Consider the following 16,309-nt stretch of genomic DNA (forward strand, 5'->3'; position numbering starts at 1 on the left):
ACTATATATTCCAGGAGGTGCGTGGCACATTGCTTGACCACACTGTGACTCCCAAATTGAAAGAAATTAGAGACAGATACCCTGCTGTAGGAATTGCTGAGCTACAAGAGTGAAACAACAAGTCATTGCTTATCATTTAAAAAGTTCACAGATACATCATTTTGTTCTGTGGTCAATAAACACAAAACTAACTCTCAAGAAAAAAATTAAAGGGAATCCTAGCCAATTCGTGCAGTTCAGTGCTAATGGGATAATTCCTTTAAAAAATGCACTATCATATTACTAAATAGTCCCTTTTCAATGTTTAATTTTCCTAAAGTTATTAAAAACGGGTTAGTACTGGCAGAGTAGATATTAATGAACTGGTGTAACTGTGATTTAACACAAGAAAATAAAAGGTTAGTGACATATGTACATATTCTATAGATTACATAAATTAAGCAATTAAATGTGCTCTTCTAAGATCTTTGTCAATTTCAAGTAGATATTATTACAAGAAAAGTCAAATTTGAAAGAGAGAAATGATATTTAATTAGTGGACATGTTTATGATGAACCAGAAGGTCAGTGGTTGATTCCCCTCAGGGAATGCCTAGGTTGTGGCCATCTCTGGCTGGGGGTGTGTAAGAGACAACCACACCTTGATGTTACCCTCCCTTTCTTTGTCACCCACTTCCCCTCTCTCTAAACATAAATAAATAAAGTCTTTCAAGAAAGAAAAGAAAAGAAAAGGAAAAGTTAACATGACATCTATGTTTGGCATAGAGAACAAATTATATGAAATAACAAAAGTGTGTTCAAGCAGAGATCTGCAATGCTTTATAATGTTACTGATGTCCACATGGCTGTAGTAAAATTCAATAAATAATCTAAGATATCAGCCATCAAAAGAAAGTTCTTATTGGTTGCCAGTGTCTTTCTCCATTAATTTTTTTTCACACACACAGATGAATAAAAGAGATTATGATTCACTCTTTTAACACATGTTTTAAGTACTCAGTAACATTTTGGTGAAACATCCTTCTGTAATGGACTTAATAAACTAAAAGCCCTGGGTTTATTACTGCTAATTATTCTTCCATTGCTGGCAAAATATACCTTTGGCTAATTCTATTTCAGCTTTAATCAACAGCCTTCTTGAAGATCAATATTCCATTTATATGCATGATTTTCTGCTGCTGGGTAGGTGTGATTAATTAAGTTCAGTGTCATTTAATTTTATTTAATGGATTTAAAACAGAACAAATTCAGGTCAGAGTTTAGACAGTAGTTTCATACTTCAAAGGTTAGTATGAATGCATTTCAGTTACTATATTAAAATTAATCATACCAAGAAGCCATCCCTTGTGAGGTAACTTGTCCACTCTGAACCATGTGACAAGAAATGTTCTCACTATATGCATGTTTATTTCAACTGCTAAGCCAGTGGTTTCACATTGGAGATGATTATATATTTGTGCCTGCACTTATCTGAACTATTAAGAAATTTGAATTTTTTGATTATGTATTTTGTTCTTGTTCTAGTTAAAACAATATAGATGTGTTACACACACACACACACACACACACACACACACAAAGTAACTCTTAATGCAGGCTTATAACTTGAAATCATTAGGGTAAAGCCCAGGCTGAATTAATAGAAATTAAGCTTTAAATTATTTAAAAAGGGGTGTAGTTTCATTACCATTTTGTATATTTCAAACAATGTTAATGGCTGTATCTACTGACACTGGATTAAATAAGAGTAGCTTTTGAAGTGTATTTCATGTTCTTAAGGGATTATGAGTATATAAAATATTTTGTTCTTCAAAGAGTGGGCTAAGTAATTTTTCACAGGATTTTATGAAAACCGTTAATTTGCACTGTATGCTTATTTCTTCAAATAGCAACAAAGCAATAATAGTAACTAAAACACTCAAATAGTGCACATAGGCACTTCCAAGAGAGCTTTACATATATTCAGTTATTTAATCCTCACAACAACCCTATGTGACAGACACAATATTTATGTTCATTATACAGTTGAAAAAGCTGAGGCACAAAAAGATTCAACAGCTTTCCCAAGGTCAAGGAGTAGTTAGTGGTAAGTTCAAGATACAAATCCATACTTCCTGGCTTTAGAGCTCATGCTTCTTGTCTACATTTCCTCTCCCACATGTTAAATAATATTGGTAGTAAATTTTAGATCCTAAGCAAGAATCATTCTCCTATTTTTTATATTAATACTCACTTATGATTACATATGATTAACAACTGAATAACTCTTTATCATCTCCATTTTTGTCATCTATCTATAAAATAGTCTGCAGCAAACCTCTGACATTATTACTGAGCCTTAAGCTCAGGTTTTGTCCACAGTCATGAGACCTTCAAATCCAGATCCTACCAAAGTTTTCTACTCCATTTCTACATATCATGCCTTATAATAGCTTATCAATCAGTCTTTAACATGAGTATGAATTACTTCTTTAGAATGTATTCTGTGAAAGCAATTTGAAAGAAGAAAACAAAATGAAATTGAAACAAGTTGTGGAAACAGACTAACTCATTAGCTGATGGAGAGTCACCTTGTCTGGTGATGTTCCATAGAGAGGAGATCTGGAAACCAAGCAGATAGCCTGTGGTGTCTGGAACCTCAGAAGAAGACACCCAGGCAAGAGCTTGGGATATATAATAAGAAAAGTGATGTCATTGTTTCTAAATATTTAACTGGAGAGCATTATGCTAAGTGAAATAAGCCAGAGGGTGAAAGTCAAGTACCATACAATCTCACCTATAAGTGGAATCTAATCAACAAAACAAAGCAAAAAAATGTAACCGGAAACACCGAAAGAAAAAACAAACTGACAGTGATGAAAGGGAAGGAGGGAGGAGGGTAATGGGGAAAAGAAGAGGAAGGGTCGAATCAAGGAACATGTATAAAGGACCCACGGACCAAGCCAAAGCAGGGAAGGATTGAGGGAGGGAGGTGGGAGTGGTGGGGCAGGGGAAAGTGGTGACCGGAAAATGGAGACAAATGTATTTGAACAATAGATAAATAATAAATAAATAGGTATTTAACCAAGGAATCATCACTAGTTATATGCAATTATTTAGAAAGCATAACACTTATCTTTATAAAACATGATTGCTATGGAATCCCTTTGATAGTCATTTAAAGATAGCATAAGTTATTTATGATTACAGAATGTAAACTCAGGAACAACATGTGCACTGTACATGAGAGGATAGTAAAAACTTATGAAGTAATTAGAGATTTCATTTAACTTCGAGAAGCTACCAAAATATTAAATGTCTGAAAAATAATATAGCTTAGAAATTAATTATAAATCTCAAAGACTTTGTATTATAACAGGCATATAATTTATAGTCTTGAGAATATTGGAAATACTTATTTTTTATATTCATTAACATTCTTATATTCGTTACCCATCCAATTCTATTTAGAATGTATCCATTACTAGGATGTATGTGAGAAATGAACGGAGATGTAGACGTTTGTTTGTGCGGCAGCTTACCTGAGCCAACGTTTACATATTTACATATTCCCCAACATGTTAAAAAGTTACACTACTTTTTAGAGAATACGAATAAAAATATTACAGAATATTAATATTATCAAATGATGACCAAATAGTCTCTGAGACATTTTCATGATATTAATCGTAAAGGCATTTTGTGACTGATTGTAAAAGAAATGTCCAGACATTTATTGCCTATGAAATTGCCTTGAGATCACTGGCCATCTTAAACAGTACGGACTGCAACCACTACAAATATTACAAGATGTTCTCTTCATCTTGATAAGGGAATTTGGACAGACAGGAGGTTAAATGCAAAGGGAAGATCATGGAAGGGGGGAAATAAAGTGAAATAAGAAAGTATAAAAAACATCAATTAAAATAAATCAAATAATACTTCTCACATATTGATGATGGCTCACTGCAGCAAAAATATAGATAAAAAGTTTATGCATCCCTTGCCCTAGAATTTCATCAAAATTTTGTTTGCATTCAATTTTCTGACAAACTTGCAGGAAGGTTGCAAAACCCAACAAATACATATGTAAATGACAGAGGAAAAGCTGAGATTTAACTTACTAGTCGCTTAACAGGACTACCATACTACTGAACATTCATTATGTAGACAAAACAGTGAGTAAGATTTTGCCTGAAAGACAAATAGATCACATTATATTTCAAGAAACGACATTTAAATAAATTGAAATTATTCTGAAAGTGCCAAAAGCAGTAAATTTTTCAGAGAGGTGGGAGTTCCTTTAGGATCTATAGCAGTTTATGATTGATAATAGAAACCTTATAGTGGGTATAAATTATGTAGAACCCCAGTATTCTGATAAATTATGCTTTGCTAAACTCAGATAATTTTGACAGAACTGTATGTCTGAAGCTATTATAAATAGTTATTGCAAATATAAAAGAATAAATACTAGACAGAAGATATTCATATATAAATGAAATAGAATTACTAATAAATTCACTCTGGAGAAGTAAACAGGAATAGTTTTAAGCATAAGATGACAACTTTTAAATTCCTACAAGACTTCCTGCACATTTCATTGTAAGTGTATACCTGCTGTATAAAAACAAACAGCTACTCTGCATAAATTCTGGGTGGTGTATTTAGTTTTACTTGATATTGTGGTTATAAGAGATTCAAAGTTCCTGTTTTCTGATTGCTGACTTTGAAACTAATTAACAAGAAAGACAGGGAAAACATTATTCTTATAGTACATAAATTGAGAAAGAAAGCTTAAGTACATTTCATTGACATTTTATTGTTCCCCTATTTTATTATTTGTGCTGATTTTTAAATCTATAACATAATTTTGAAAATTATAAAGCTATTTATACATATGCAGAAAATGTTGGAGTGAGCCATAGATCAGATAGCAAGATATCCTTTATACTATTTCAAAGTTTTAATATTGTACTAATGTACTTGAAACAATGACTCAGTGCTATTCAGTGGTAAGTGGCCTCATTATTATTATTATTATTATTATTTCAGATGTTTATTAACAGATGCTTGAAGTTCGTTGACTTTTTGAAAAAATGTTGTTTTAAACTTTTATTACAAATTAAAAATGAGTTCTTAAAAATCTCAACTTGACCAGATATGAAACAACTTAAAAACTTTTGAAGGTGTATTGAGAAAAACCAGGGTTAATTAAAAAAATGTCATTACCAAAAAAGAGACATCTTTAGGTAAAAACATAAACCCCATGCTGCATAGATAAAACAGGCAAAAGACAAGCACTTAAGGTCTTCAGCTCCAATCTTTTGTTCTTTTCTTATTGCTGAAATTTCGTATCCATTTCTTCTTGTTGGATGACTAAACTGAATAATGGCAGAGATGATAAGCAGACATTTACTCAGCCCTGACTTGCTCAGCCTCAGGAGAGGGAGAATTCCCAGCTGGTGGGTCAGCTGCATTTGTGTCTTTGCTACCTTGTGGTTTAGGATTTTCTGGGTGTCTGTGTCAGTAACTGACGTTGCAGTGGTAGTGATGTTGAGACTGCTGTTAACCTTGGGTCTCACCTCTTCGATTTTCCTTATCTTCTTCGCTGCCACCTTCTCGAGGCCGTCATTGGTGAGGAGGACACCTGCGAAATTGTAGTCTGTAGCCCTGATATATGTTCTGTCTCACTGGTCTATCTCGTTCTCCTGCACCCTGGTTGTCAGCACCCTCCATCACTTCTCCCTGCACAGGAGGTGTGGAATGCTGTGGGGGAAGCCCGCAGTGTCTCCGCAGATAGTAACACGGGAACCAACGCAGGCAGCAGGCGCTACTGCGCCTGGCCTTTGGGGACACTCTCCAATCTCTTTCTTTCCCCCACTCTCACTATTCTGGTGATTCTGCTGGTAATTGCGTGGAGGACCCCAGGACGAGGATAGCGCATTTATAATAGTGATGGTCTGCAGCCTAGTTACTGCCTTGCACTGGAACTCCGCAAGGGCCTGCAACATTTGCTGCCCTTGCACCCTTTTCTCCTTCAACAACGTCAGATCCCACAGTTTCTCCATCTCCTACACTGTGAAGGTGTTTCCTGGGGTTATTCTTCTTTATTGCGTCTAGTGTACAAATACGTCGTCCTTGGTGTCATTCCTGTTGATGAAGCTATATCCGGTTTCTACATTGAACCACTTTACTGTTCCTAAAACCTTTGTTTTGATGTCCTAGTTCTGCCCGGCAGGCGCTGCAGATGTGAGGCTCCCAGCAGCCTCTTCCCGCAGTGCTGAGCTTGGTGTCGGTAGCGCCGAGGATGCGGGTGGCAGGCAGCTGCCGGATATCGGCCATCAGGGATGGGGACATGGCGACTAGGGTCAGGCTCTGGCAGCTCCAGTTCCACCCGGGTGTGATGGTAACTAGTCCAGAAGCAGTACGGCTGCTCAGGGCTCTCTGGAGCCCGTTCTTCTCTCTCGCTGACGATCGAACTCAAACTCGGCCTCTTAACTTAAAAAGCGTAGCTAAATGAGTCTTGACAAAAACGAGTCTTCCCCACGTGGCAAATCTCCATTTTCAATCAAACTAAAATATAATCCAACAGATGGTGAGTGTCTTATTGCTGTCTAAAGGGACATTGCCAGTCACATCTTTAAACTTTAAAGACCATCTCAGGTCACTGTTTGGGATGTGGATTTTGACTGACTCTACTTAGATACTTGAAAAGAGAAACGTATAAATAAAAAATTGAAGGGACAATAAATTATAGGACACCTCATTATAAGATACCCTTAGAACTAACTTTGACATTGAAGGAAAATGAAGTTGATCATGACAGAAGTTCATATTATTGGTATGAAAACCCATGTATTACTTTATTAAACATATCAGATGTATAACCCTCTCTGCCACTTGTCAGAGCATGATATAAGTAAAGATTGTAGCTGCCATCTGTGTATTCTCTAATTTATTATTTTCTTCCAGGTGTACTTTATTGACCATGTAATTTACTGAAATGTTGGATAAACCACAAAATATCTATTAAACTACGTATTTGCCCTATAAAAATAGCGTTAAATTTTAAAATATAACTACTATACATTCTTTTTTGTATCAATACATCTTGACAAGTAAATGAAATTAATTATAGTATTTATAGTACATGAATCTGTAATAATTATGTCATTTAATATATGTGAATAAAAGAAAGTTATACTTGATGAAATTATCTGTACCACTCTGTTAAGAACCAAATATATTGCCTTATAAACACTTTATTTTTAAACTCCCAATGTCAAAGTATAACTTGATTGCTTGTAAATCTTTTTTGTAATGTTTTTGTGTACCTCAGGCCAAACTACCTGAAAATGAAAAGACATAGTTTTCACTAAAGCATCCCTTCCATTTTGTAAACACTAAAATGATGATGAAGAATAAGGAATAACTGGTGCATACTCATGCACTGTTTTTATTAGGTAGACACTGCCTCTGAAGTAAATTATGTCCAGATTAGAGGTGATTTAACACACTAAATTACCTTGTAGCCTTTCCTCTCTAGATTTATTTATTGTGTGTTGTATTGATAGGTAAAAGACACAGTTGAGAAGGATAATTTATTTAGTAGTAAACTATCTCTACTACCAGTATAGAAAATGACAATACTCATAATCCCCAAATTATCTCTTATTACCTATCCTGAGACATAGCCAGTGCAACAATTGCAATTATCTATAAAGATTAATTGTATTTAATAGCTCACTTGCATGAATCTTAATTCTACCCAGAGGGTTGTCATATGAAAATCCCAGTAGATTCTGGTTTAAGTGAAATACTCTGTTCTGTGATTTCATGCCAGTTAAAGCACAAATGGATATTTGCACTATAATGATAGGAATGGACCACTTTTTCTTCCCTGGTGATTTGAAATACTAGAGGCTACTAAATTATTTTTTCTTAATTGTCCTATTTAGCTTTCTCTATGGGAGGAAAATAAAGTCTAATACAAAACAGTCATTAATGGAAAGTCTGTTATTTAAATGAAAGATGCTATGTAAGCTGCTTTTTGCAAAATATGACATTAATCATTACTTTATGTTCTGCCAATATAAATGATTACAGGAAATTGGGATGACTGAGGAAAAGGCTATCTATAACTAAGTGTAGAAATTCAAGTTACACATAGACATTTTAATCTCTAAGCTTGACACCAAAATTGTATAAAATGCTTTTCAGAAATGAGAAATTAAATCTGAGATTCATAAAGAAATAAAGAGTAGAAAATCATTGATAAGCATTTGGCTCTATCTGTAGAAATACTAAGTAAAATAAAAATATTAGTATTAGGTAGGGTTAAAATAACCTAAAACTAATAGCTGATAACTATAGTACATAAATCAGATGAGATTGCAATTGGAATTAAGATTCTTTCATTTTTAGGCAGCAATGGTTAAAAGATAAATAACTTTAGATTTTGACATTAAAAGAGAGACAAAGATTAAATGGTAATTTTACATTTATATTTTGAGTATTTAAAATGTTCCAGTGTAACCAAGAAGTGAATACCACGTAAAACTCCCAATGCAGTTGAGGAAAACTATGGAATGTTAAAATAAAATCATTTAATGTAAAAGAAAATAGAGCTAGAGAAAATAAATTCACAGAAGGCAGAGTACATGGAAAGTAGATAAAAATGATGGTATAAATAAATTCAAATATTGTGAAAAATAAAAATGCTTTAGCTACAGAGTAAAATTCCAGAGAAAGAATAAAAGAAATCCAATGAGGTATTATTTGCTAAAATCTACTTTTAAAATAAGAATAAAAACCAGCTGAATGTAAAATGATGAAAAACTATGCCAAGCAAAAATTTACCAAAATAATAATTTTAATATCAATAAAATATGCTTCATATTTTGCACTAGAAATAAGAAAGAGGTGCTTAAATCTGTCCAGTTTTCTCTTGGATCCATTCTTCATTCTCTCTGACAGTGCCCATTGACTGATACAGGGATCTGGTCCTTGCAGGCTCTGTTACCTGGCCAAAGGACGACATCAACAACTGACTGAGGTAGACAGAAAAGAAAGAATTAGGGTGTTTCAACCACTCTCTGTATCTTGGGCTATGTGTCCCCAGCAGTCCCTTCTTCCCTTAGTTGACGGTCTGACTGGACAGATCCCGCCTGGCTCCTGAGCTCACGTACCTTCAGCTCCTGCCTCCCTCCCTCTAATCTAACATGGCCATGGCTTCCTTCTGTTGCTAATTCATGGGCTGCCTCAGCATCCCCTGTTGGCCTCTTGTCATTCCCATGTAACTTAATTCTTGGTAATAAGTTATCTCTGAATCACTTACTGTGGTTTCTGCCCTACTGATTGGACTTTGACTTTGTGCTAGGGATCACCATGTGATCATGAAATTTTTTTTCACCAGAAATATATAACGATGCTAAGTTGACATACACTTAATAAGGTATAACTTCAAAAGATATAAAACCAAAAAAGATAGAATTACATATACAAGTAGGTAAGTTCATCATGTTCATGAACACTTCTTCTCAAATACAACATTGGCCCAAGCTTATTCTGTGAATTCTTGTTTTGAGGCAAATTATATAAAAATTGTCAATTTGGAAACAACTCTTGTGCATGCACAATTTTCGTTTGTGCTACTCATCCTCATTTTTTAGGTATATCTGGGATGTCTATTATGTACTGTTACTAGGTACCTGTAGGAGACAAAAAAATGAAAACCCATTAATATTTCCAGTTCAGTATGAATACAGTTAACTGGCCACATCATGAAATAGAACCAGTATGATGGTAGAGATATATGTAAAGTGCCAAAAGAGGAAATTGTCTGTGAAGGGAATTAAAAATAGATCTTGAAGAATAAAAGAGATTTGTATGGGGAGGAATTTGAAAGCATATTAATTAATTTTTATTTATATATTTAACCTTGATCATGCATTTTTCATGCCAACCACAATTCTGGAACTGAGCATATATAACTCTAAAATATAGTGGTTGTTCTTATGGAATTCATAGTCTATTGGGGAAACAGAAGATTCAGGAAAGACCAACAGCCTAGACTGGGGAAAGGGTAACTAAGTACATTTCTTATAAGAGGTGATTAAATAATGAGAATTTTGAAAAGTAAAGTGATTATCAGAAGAGAGCATGGCGAAGCTAGTGGACAAGGATGGGGGCACTGTCTCAAGTGGTGAGAAAAGATCTCTGCAGAGGAAAGCACCTGTTTCTTTCTCTTTTTCTCTCTTTTTCTTTCTTTCTTTCTTTCTTCTTTCCTTCTCCTTCCTTCCTTCCCTCCTCTTTCTTTTTCTTTCTCTTTCTCTCCCCTCCCTCCCTCCCTCACTCCCTCCCTCCCTCCCTCCCTTTTGTCCTAAAGCCTACTTACATTCTACCACTCTTGCAAAATGAATTAGTATTTTTAAACAAGTTTGCCTATTGTGAGATTTCTTTGCCTGCACCTCTAGAAACATACTTCTTTAAACATGTTCATGTTCTTGAAAAAGGGGATACCCAAGAATTTGAATTTTGTGTGCAATATTATCAATCAGGAAGATATCTTTCCAGGTTAACAAATATTTTTGGATTTTTGTTTGGTTACTATCCCTTAAAATAAAAGAGAAAGAGAGAAAGTAAAGCTTGCTAAGCCCAGAAATATTAGTTGTTAGTTTAATCCAATTTGTTTACTGATACTTCTAGAGGAAACTGAATTAGAAAGAATATTTTTTCCTTTAGGTAGAATTTTGTTCCTACTTTATGCTACTCTCTCTTCAATTTTCCTTTAGGCTTCCACGTGTTTCTTTAGCTCCTTCGCAGTATAAGAGTCTCTGCTTGGGAAATGATATGAATTATGCACTAAACCAGAGATATCAATCATTAATGTTGGATATTAAAACCTTTGTCTTAACACAAAGAAAGGAGTTTGGTAAAACTTCAGGCATCATTTTTTGTTGATCTGATGTAATATGCATCATATTTCATAAGTGAAAATGGATAACATCCTTTTATTGGACAAACTATGTTCCTTTTTTCCCCTCCCAATACTTTATCCTTTACTTGAAATCCCCTTCCATAAAGGAGCCAACATAATTTCTGTCACGTTTTGTTCCAATTTGCCTTCTCCTTTTTCAGTGAACTTTGATGCTATCTAGAATCAGTAAATATCCTAAAGTCAAAATACTGAATTTTGAATACCTGCAGTCCACATAGAAGGCATAGTGAATACCAGCAGGGCCAGAGAGGCATAATTCAAAAATGGAACAGAAGGCCTCATAATTTCTGAAATTATAAACTTGTAGAAATCAAGTTTACCCATTAGCACCTCTTTAATTAATGGCTTAATTTGCTAATAAAATTATCTATAATTGAGGTGAATATTTGATTTTTGTAAATTTATTAATTTGGGCTTTCAGTTTGCTTATTCGGCTTCACCTCAAAGCCAACTTTTATATAGCTAAACTGATTTTTTTTTTACTGCAATTAGTTTTACATTTAAAAAAAGAAAGATATAAAGTTATATGTATATTTTTATATCCATTGAGTTATCATTGTAATAAAAATTCCAGAGATGCCAAATGACTCAAAAATATTCCAAAGTTTATCAAGAAGTGGTACTTACTACTTAAATCCATACCTATAAACACACCCTCTAATACTCCACCCTACAAATACTACTCTCCAGAAAGAACTTACCACTCACATCTTTTACTAAAAGCTGTGTTGAAGTGTGCTATATTGCATTTCTGTTATACTTCATAGGAAATAGATTCAGTCAATCAAATAATATACTTAAAAATTATTTTGTAGTTTTTTCTGGAATCTTCACATTTTAAATTTTTGAGACTCCTGTTTTTTTTAATATGATCTTTTCTACCTAAGTATCATATTTTTGCATTGCATTTTGATAACTCAAAAATGTTTGTAAATGAACATTTTGTGCTTTTGACTTTAAAGTATACAGAGCAACATGGTAAGAGCAAGTTTCTTGTTTTAATTCAAATTATTTTTATGGCTTTGAGTAGATGTTAACTTTTCAGACAAGCTGGATACAATTCTGATTCACACTTCTACTATTTAGTCTAGTTGTTCACCATAGATGAACTTTTCCCACTATAGCAAAGATAAGCCAACTTCTTTCTTCTTTTTTTAATCTGAGACAACTAAGGAAAAAAAAATACAAGTATTTCCAGGCCAAAATTTCTTTCATTCAGCATTAAAATGTTAATGATTTCCATGATGCAGGGATAGAGAAACTGTCTAATTCAAAGAATATAAAAAAGAAAATGGACCATTATATTAGATGATCAAATATTATATAGGAATATTTGTGATTTTCAGCATAAATGTTTATCCTTTATATTTGTGCAGTACTTCAGAACTCCTAAGGAACATTTATATGCCTTAAAATACTTGAAAACAAAGTATGAATTAGGCATTATTCCATTATTTGAAGTAAATACAGCCAGAGCCATGCAGTTTGTTGTCAAATTTCACAGAGAAAATTAACTCCAATAATAGGACTGGAATCAGGTTTTTATATTCTCTTATATATTAACTCTAATGTCTCCTAGACATTGCAGTATTAAAGAACAAGCCCTTTTTCATAAATAAGAAAAATATTTCTAAGAATGTGTAAAATTATTTTTAAGAATGCATTGCTACAGAAAGCTTAAGGTTTTAATTGAGTTCCAGTCTCTAAATATTTCCAGACCACAAACATCTAGCCCCTGGCCAAAGGGCTATCATTTGTGTTCTGGCCCCAGCAGATTATCTAGTTACTTGCTTTCCCAGCCTGCCCTCAGTCTGTCCATAATTCTTCTCTCCCAACACAGAGCAAATTTCTCCCTTTAATTCCACAAAACTTCTCTTAGTCCAAGCTGTAACTTTGAACCTAACTTTAATGAAAGTTTGGAGATAGCAGGAAGAAATTACAGCTCAGAAAAGAAAATGTTAGCAGCAGACAGGGGCGATAAATTCTCCTGGATACCGCAAATGATGAGTCTTTACAGGACGAGTCTTTCTGGCTCTCTCTCGCCGTGTTGTCCATTCTCTGGCTGTCAGATGGCAAGGACCAGTTTCTCTCCCTCAATGGTGATGTTTGGAAACTGACTTCTACCTCCATCTTCTCCTGATTACTGCAGTGATGAAGAAAAACATTATTTTCTACTCTCACCCCCTTGCCCACCTTCATTCAAAATCTTAATAAACTGCAGAAATGCAGATAATCCACAATTAAGACAAACTTTTAAATTTTTGTACAGAGTAGTTTATCTTGAATAACTCCATGACAGCATGTGATTTAGCTTTTCTTTTGCAAAAACAAAATGCCCATTAACATTTTCCATTAACTCATAAAAGTTTTGGCTTAAAAAGGATTACACACTGTAGCTGACAGCTTTAAAATATTATTTTCTTCCTCTCTGTGGCAGAGACCGGCAGCTGATCACCAAAGTCACTCCCTCTGTTTTGGCCACACATTTACAGCATCCTTTGTACTTAGGTGTATCATGTTAGCCAAGGGGCTGAGAGTAAAAGTAAAAATACTATTTCTAGACCACATCCATAAAAGTAAATTGTGCATCATCACCCATGCTTTTCTCTTGTGTGGCTTTATGCAGAGAAGCATGACAGCCTTGGGAGCCACAGACAACAGCCAGATCTGTCAGTCATCATGTAGAGCAATCTCCTGTCAGCAGCAAAGGCACTGGACTGTTTTATAAAAATAAAGTTTTCTTGTATGAAACAATAGGAGGTGTTTTTTTAAATATAACTTTATATTTTCTTAACAATTGCATTTATTTTTTATCCTATTGTTTCGAAACCATTAGGTTTTCCCTCAAAATATCTGTTTACATTGCTTTATGTTTCAGATTATTCAGCCGAGAACAAGTTCAAAGTGATAGTGGTAAAGGCCCCAGTCCTTCCTGAGTAGGAATCTCCCTTTCCTGAGGCTGTTCTCTGTGCTGGGTTTTGGGAGAGATAGATGAGGTAGGCAACCCCCAATTGCACCGATCCTGCCAACTTACCTGCTTTATGCCAACACTACCTGACTTGGAGTAAGTCTTGACTGGCAACAGGAAACCATAAAAAGCTCTGGATCTTAGCTCCCATATTTTTGGCCTCAGCCTTCATATTCCCAAAGGACATTCTCTCCTACAATCCCCAGTGTCTTCCTCAAATTCTGCCTCCTTGTCATGAGTCTGCTACAGAAGACTTTTTCCTTCCAGTTTATTCTTAGTTGGTGAAAATTTGCATTGACATTAGGTCTTGGGCTTTTCTTTAAAAACGACATGTACTAAAAAAACCTCATCGATTCTTCACTGTATTAAGGAAGAAAGACAATGCATCTTGCTCCAAATTGCATTACAAAAAATTATATAATAATGGAAAAATAAAACCACAACCCTCACTTTCTGGTAAAAGATGTGAATATCTCATTAAGGTACAAAGATGTTAAGTTTTAAATAATGTTAAACAGTCTAGTGGAAGGCTCTGGTTCATATTAAATTTAGTGATATTTGAAATGGGCAGAGTCTGAGCACAGACAGAAAAAAGAAGAAAAACAGAGGAGAGCAAATATTGGCAAGAGGTTAGAAGTCACACCTAAATGGGCAAAGAGTGCAATAAAGCAAGCCTGGAGAGAGGAGATATATGCCACTCTGAAAACAACTGAACGATTTTGATCCTGTTACTCTCGGAAGCTTTCTTCCTTTTTCTTATTAACCCCAAATCCTCTCAAAAGTAGTTTTCCAGTTGCTTTATTTTTTCACCAGCTACTCACTTCTTAACTCCTTAATCAGCTAACACAGGTTTTGAGAAATTCACAAATTCTGTGAAATAGAAATGATTAAGAAATAGGTTCTGATGTCCTAAGGACATGTGTTTGAATCCAGACCCTGCTACTTAACAAAGGACTAAAAAATTTAATTAATCCTACCAAGCTGCCATGCCTCATAAGCAGAATGAATAACATATTTAACTCTTGTGGTTATTATGGCAATTAAATAAGATAAATGAAGGTAAGTTATTTATCGTAATCATCGTCACAGGTAAACAAGAATGGCATGTTATTCACTGAATCTGGTCTCTTTTTTTTTTTTTTTCATCTTTTTCTTCTAGACCTCTCAGAAGCATTCAACAATAGTGCATTCCTTGTGATCCTATTCCTCCTGCTTACTGGGAAATAGCGATTTAAACAATAAGAAGTATTCTGTGGCTGCCATAAATATGTTCATTGATATCTTTGACCTCAAAAAGCATAATTGATGGACATCAAGGCTGCTGGATTTTGAGATTTATCTGCATATTGAAGCAAAGATATTTTTTCCACACTGATGCCTGAACATGGCAGCAATACTAAGGCTCCTTCTTGGGAGACAGAAGACTCCTCCTCTTGCCTTGAAAACTCCTCAACAACCTTGCTGAACACCAGAGAACCAAACTGCAATCTAAGACTCTGACCCCTCAACTTCTTCCCCTCACTCTCTTTTTCACAAGGCTCAGAGCTGCATCGTAGTAGCTCTTAATTGTGACATTCATCATCTCTCATGAACTGTACTTAGCTATTTTTTTGGTATTATTTCCTAAAAGTACACTTTATGAAATTTCACTTTTGTTCCACTAAACTTGTTTGATCCTCCAGATATACATCTCGAATTCTCCAAGCTTTTTTCATTTCCTCATTCTAGTTTCTCTTCTTGGAACTATTCTTAATGCCATTGTTGTTATATTTTTTTCATAATCAGAGAAATTTCTATATGTTAAAAAAACAGAATTTAGTTGTATTATAGAATATTATTGTGCTTTATTTATCACAACCGTAATTGATTGGATAATTTCACAAATTGCTTATTTTCTTTTTTTAACTTCATGAAAAGTGTCATAACTTTTTCCCATTAACTAACATTTTTATTTGGGATAATAAATATGCTCAAAACTGTAACAACTTGATTTACATTTTCTCTAGGCAACAGATATCAGAATCTTGATATGGACTGCTGTTTTTCAACAGAGGTGAGACAAATTAATCCAGCAAGTGACATTTCCTATGACATGTTTTATGCCTAGCTTGTCACTCGTAATTGAAACAGAAGGTAGAGTGGTTTTAAACCTTTCCGATAGCATATCACTTTACCGTGGTTTGTCAATTTTTGCTTCTCTTCCTGTTTCCAAACAGTGCATGACACAGATAAGAAACCAAAGTTTAGTTGGAAAAATAGTGTGGATTAGTTAAGGTAGAAAAAGTGGCAGAACAAAGATACAATCTGTGAGAGTGAAACCTGTGATTTTTAGGGACACTTTTCATCTTCTCCTTTTAACTT

General features: G+C 34.4%; 1 pseudogene; it reads right to left on the reverse strand.

Moving 5' to 3' along the window:
* Window positions 1-5,393: 5,393 nt before the first annotated feature.
* Window positions 5,394-14,120, reverse strand: LOC129074506 (Y-box-binding protein 1-like; annotated as a pseudogene).
* Window positions 14,121-16,309: the final 2,189 nt, after the last annotated feature.

Source organism: Pteronotus mesoamericanus, unplaced genomic scaffold (assembly GCF_021234165.1).
Source record: "Pteronotus mesoamericanus isolate MK-2021 breed Mesoamerican mustached bat unplaced genomic scaffold, CSHL_Meso_final contig_50, whole genome shotgun sequence".
In the NCBI taxonomy this organism is placed as follows: Eukaryota; Metazoa; Chordata; class Mammalia; order Chiroptera; family Mormoopidae; genus Pteronotus; species Pteronotus mesoamericanus.